Source organism: Malurus melanocephalus, unplaced genomic scaffold (genome assembly GCF_030028575.1).
Source record: "Malurus melanocephalus ecotype Western Australia unplaced genomic scaffold, MMel_1.1 scaffold_63, whole genome shotgun sequence".
In the NCBI taxonomy this organism is placed as follows: domain Eukaryota; kingdom Metazoa; phylum Chordata; class Aves; order Passeriformes; family Maluridae; genus Malurus; species Malurus melanocephalus.
The window spans coordinates 2387953-2393801 of NW_026623295.1; positions in this window are offsets into that span (position 1 = coordinate 2387953).

Below are 5849 nucleotides of genomic sequence, written 5' to 3' on the forward strand. Positions count from 1 at the left end.
TCCTCTGAAAATTTGAGGGAATTCAGTTTGTGTGTGTCTATGATATTCAGCACCTCCTCTCTGTTATCTAGCCAGAGAATGAAGAAATAGATACAGAGCAAAAAATTTTGTTCTACGGCACCAAACCATGGYTAATCAACACAAGCTGTATTATGAATGAAAGAAAACTGTGAAAAACAGTGAAAGCTGATGCGCTTCTCCAAAGGCAGGCACCAGGTATCTTCATGATATACCATTGGATATCAGAAGAATTCACATAGAGCTGCTAGACAGATGTGACATGAGACATTGGTACTGCTCTGTCCTTCTCAAGTTGCAGCAGAAACCACMAGATATGCTCTAGGGCATACTGGATAGTACCACATATTAATGTTCAGGAATATGAATGCTGTTTTGTGTTGAATACAAGWTAAATAGCTCATAAGTTGAGGGCAAAAGCATCAAAAAAGGGTTTTGCAAGGCTTGAGAAATCTTATTTTATAAAAGTCAGCCACAAAGTGTAGTATAGGCGTACATCATAGCCTACTCTTTCAAGAAAAAAAATCAATATCAAAGCTGATTTCCATGCCTTTACACATTGTATGCAGAAATTTTTTTTTTGTCTAATTAAGTATATTTTAGAGCAAGTTTTTGTTTGATTATTTGTTTGCTGCTCTTTCTATTTTATTGCCTTTTTTTTTCCTTCTATGTTCCTATATTTGGAAACAGTGCACATTATTGTCTTCCAGAACAAGTGTAAACGTACTCATTGATTCCTAGCAGAAAACTTTTAGAGTATTAGACTTAATGAAATAGCATCTTGAAATAGGCAAGGAAACTTGTTGAAGAATTGTTTGAAGAATGAAGAAGGTATCATTAGAACAGTCTAGCCGGTGATAAAACAATGAAACAAAATAAAAAATAAACTTAATAGCCTTTTACTCTAACACCACTTTCTTCTTCTAATTTCTTTTCTTTTATTCTGAAATGGGGATTATTCAGCATTTGTTGCTGTGACTTCATTGGTATTTATACTCTGCTTTTAAAATGAACGCTTCACAAACATTGTGGAGTAGCAATGAATTATGTAAACTCACATGTGAAATGCTGATTTTATTGGACAGTCAGCAACATCCTGTGCACATTTATGAATTTTTGCTTTAGTGGTTGGTCTCTATTAATAGTTGGTTGCTGATGATAACAGAAAGACCCTTCACAAAAAAAACCCTTCAGATATCAGGTCCTGTAAGAAATTGGCATGCACAAACTCACTGGTGTGCATTTTGAAATTATTCAGTTTGCCTTCATATATAAAACATTTATAAGGATCATTTGTCACTGTTTTGAAAAAGTGATTCTGCTGCAAACTGTGCATCACATCTAATTTAATCATTAAATAAATTTAATAGGATCATAGAATTGTAGAATYSTAGAATGACTTGAGTTGGAAGCARTCTTGAGGATCATCTAAATCAGTTCTGAATCTTCCTGACATGTTCAGGCACATCTTTCACTAGCCCAACCTGGCCTTGAGCACTTCCAGGGACAGGGCATCCACAACTCTGAGCAACCTGTTCCAGTGCCTCACCAACTTCACARTAAAGAATTTCTTCCTAATATCTAACCTAAACTACTTATTTCCAGTTTCATTTTAAAATAAATTTTCTGAAAATCACTTATGAAATGTATTACATTTAGGTAGCTTCAAAAATCTGAAGTAATTTTTTTTTTATAATCTGCCAGCACTAGGAGAACAAGAGATTGAGCAGATTATATGGGCTGTCAAGACATCTTAAATATAACTGGTATATGGTTGTTTTTTTTTGTTTGTTTGTTTTTTTGTTTTTGTTTTTTGGTTTTTTTTTGGTTTTTTTTTTTTTTTTTTAATCCAGTTAAAACATCATTGCCTTAGTTTCTCATTGCAGACTGAATAACAGGCTATTTTTGCTAGTTTAGAGAATATCTGCTTAGTACTCCTAGTGCAGGATATTCTTAAATCGAAGAAACYATGAGACTGTAAATATTTTTCTGCATTATTTAAAGGACAGCTTAGGGATGAGGGTAACTAATAATTTTCACAGGTGAATAAGATCCATGAATCAAAGATACCAAAATTGCAGGAGTCACTGGTACTTAGAGATGTGTCCTCATGTGACTAGATATCCATTTTACTTCTCACTTTAGTTTAATATCTTTGGTAATTCAGTTATGAATAAATAACAAGGTAAAATGCAACTACAATAGTAMGATGCTGTTTAGGGAAAAATCAGCAATCATCGTTAGCTCGCTGCTTCATGCTTCTTTAATGTTTCACAGTAGTAATTAAATGATCCATTTATAATGAGAATATCTTTACAATTTTGAGATGTCACGGAGAAAATATTGGCTACACAGAGATTTTTATCAGAATAAGAAGCTTTCAGGTGAATGAAGGATACAGTAGTACAGATTTGCAAATAAAGAGACCAAGAAAAGCAGAATTATGAAGAGCAGTAAAAACTATAGTTGTGAGATTATCTTGGCTATAAACCAGATCTAAAGCCACGCCCCTCCTCAACTTGACAGGTGACGAAAAATATCCAACCAGTTTATGGGAAAAGGATTAGAAGAGATCACTCACTATTTACCATCACAGGCAAAACAGAATTGACTTGGGAAAAATAGTTTAATATATTATCAATCAAATCAGAATAAGATAGTGAAAAATAAAAGCCTTAAAACACCTTGGACCCAACTCTTCCTTATTCCCAGGCTCAACGTCACTCAGGATTTTCTCTATCTCCTTCCAGCACTGTGGCACAGAGGGATGGGGAATTGGAGCTCTGGTCAGTTCATCACACATTATCTCTGCTTCTCCTTCCTCCTCAGGGGAAGGAATCCTCACACCCTTCACCTGCTGCAGTGTGGGGTCTCTCCCACAGGAGACAATGCTCCTTGAACATCTCCAGGGTGAGTCCTTCCCACACCTACAGTTCTTCGTGAGCTGCTCCAGTGTTTGGGTCCCTTCAAAAGGGCACGGCCCTTCAGGAACAACTTCTTCCAGCATGGGTATTCCTCTGGGCTTTGGGGTACCCCAAAAAAATCCCAAAGTGCAAACAAAAACCATATGGATCTTTAACTTGCAATTTAATTTACTGCCTCACCCCTAAACTCATCTTCAGCTCTTTAACTGCAAATGGTTTGCAGCTGCTCCTTTTATAAACTGTGCACACATAAATCTAATAAATGGAAGGAACTTTGAGCACTATTTTTAGAAGTTTTATGAGTGAAGTTTTGAAGTCAAATGGGATAGGGTGAAAAAAATAAATATAGAAGATGGGGGTCATGAGTCCCATCCTGGTGTTTTTACTCTGTTACTAATCTTGTATTTTGACCAAAACTCTCTATGATGTGAGAAAAATCTTTGAAGAGTTCTATTAGACTACGTTTTCCTGAAATTTGCACTTGGACTATTACTTTCTGCAACTGTCTTCTTACTTAAATTCTTGACAGTAAAAGAAGGCTTGGTGATTTTCTGGTTTTCAAACCTGATATAAACCACACATTTATTATGCAAAGCTGATTTTTCTTCCTGTTTCAGCTCGTAGCTTTCATTCAAATAAAAGTACAAAGCCATAAAAAATTCTAATATTTATTATATTTTCATGTTTAACTAAAATAAAAATTGCCTTCAAAGCTATACTCTGGGACTCTCGACTCTCAGCAGTCAGTTGAGAAAAAAAAAAAAAAAAAAAAAAAAAAAAAAAAAAAAAAAAAAAACCAAAACAAAAAAAACAAACAAAAAGAAAACAACCAAACAAAAAAAAATCAATATAGAAATAAACCAGGAAACATAGATGAGATTTTATTTCCACTCTATATCCAAAGTAGATCTATGGAGAAAATATATGATTTAGTAATAACCAAACAGCCCTGGGACCAAAGATGTCTAACAATGATGTGTCTTGTTTTTAACAAAACATCATGTTCTGGAGAAGGAAAAAGTTTGTCAGACATTTTCTAACTGCATCTAGTCAGCAAATGAAAAAGATCCAAAGCAACGTACACGAAAGAGATACCCCCCCACAATATGACATCTCCATTTAAATATTGTTTTCCTTGTACAGGGTAGCAGGAGATAAAAACCAAAACAACAACAAATGCTTATTTCCTTTTCTTGAAAGGAATGGGCCATATTATTAGAAATGTTTTTCACCTTCAGAAACAGAGAAGGCATGAATGGGTGGACAAATCACTAGGCAGGAAATAAGTTGCCCAAATACCTGAAATAAACAACCAACTTATTTTATAGGCACACTGACCTATTGGAATTAATTGCATTTTTCTTTCTCATCTAATAAAAGAATGCCACACCTTGTTTGGTATCTGTAAATGACAATAGCTATCCTGTCACATCCTCCAATGGCAACATCTAGAGTGCCACTTAGTGCTGTTGTGAGATCCACATAGAAGAGACTATTATGGAATCTGGAATATCGCTTCCTGCACCGCCTGATGTATCCCTGGAGGTCTGCTGCCTCAATCCTGACCAGACCCAAACTTGCTTTCTTTTCCTAATGAAATTTGACAAGGCTGTGGATATAAGAAATCTATCTGCACTTGGGTAGGTCCTTGCTCAGTAAAAATTAAGTGCACTGAAAACCCATGCAAAGCTGTCAAGTGATCTATGTAAGTTTTGTATGTTGTTGTTCTTTCATATTAAATTTGTACTGTTGTATCTCTTTATGTTTGGGAAAAAAACATTACAAAGAGGTAGATGCAGATGCTTAAAAAGGGTACAATGCTCTTTTGAGTTGTTTCAAAGACAAAGTTTTTATGTAGCTTACTTTGATTATATGATTGCAATTTAATTATATTATAATTATGGCTGTAATTGCTGTTTTGTATGTTTCATTAAAGCTGCATACATTAATTGCACCTAACTTCTGTTGATGAGCTTAACTAATAAAAGCAGATGTTTACAGCAGAGGAGCCTGGTTAGTCTTCTATTGCAAGGTGACTATCTTCAGGAAGCAGGCGGCAACTGAATATGATACTGGCAATTTCCAGTTCCTCATTTGTTCAGTTTGTAATTTTATGCTGAACACTCACACATATCTATATATTCAAGAACACATATTCATGTGTATACATACAAACATATATATTAAACTTAACTCTCAGTCTGTGGTATTACAATAAGAATAAAATTGGGTCAATAGTTAACATCTATATTTTAAATAGGGACAATGATTGCAATATTTGTTTGAATAAGAGAAGGCAAATAAACACTTTTTAGTACCATGTAATACAATGGAGAAAATTTCAAGGGGGCCTAATTTTGCCTGAGTGCTTTTATTTCCAATGAAATAAGTTATTAGAAACTATATTTTCAGCACAGGTTTTTGCTAACCAGCTATGTATGACTCATATTAAACTGTGAAAAAAAATATAGTGTATATTTTTTTCAAAAGACTAAAGTATTTCAAGTCCAGCTGGAGAGCAGGGACATTTTAACTGATGGACATTATCAACAGTAAAATATCACTGTTCTATATTGTCAGAGTCAAACTGGTATCCGTGGAACAGTTGTGTCCTAAAAGAATTAAGTTTAGTGTMTTTTTAAATGAATGTTAAAAATATGCAAACAATTCTAACTCTTAACCTTTATAATCTTGGTTTCTTTCATACTTTACTTTGGTGACACATTTTATTAAATGTATTTTCTTAGCACTTCAGAAGTTGTTGTTGTTCGTGTCTGATCACCATTCAGAATGTGCAACTCTACTCATCATGGTGTACATTTGCTTATCATATCGACATTGGCTAAGGCAATTTAAAGAAACAGAGATGAACATGCTGGGGTCTTTTTGTGTTGGTTTTTTTTTTTT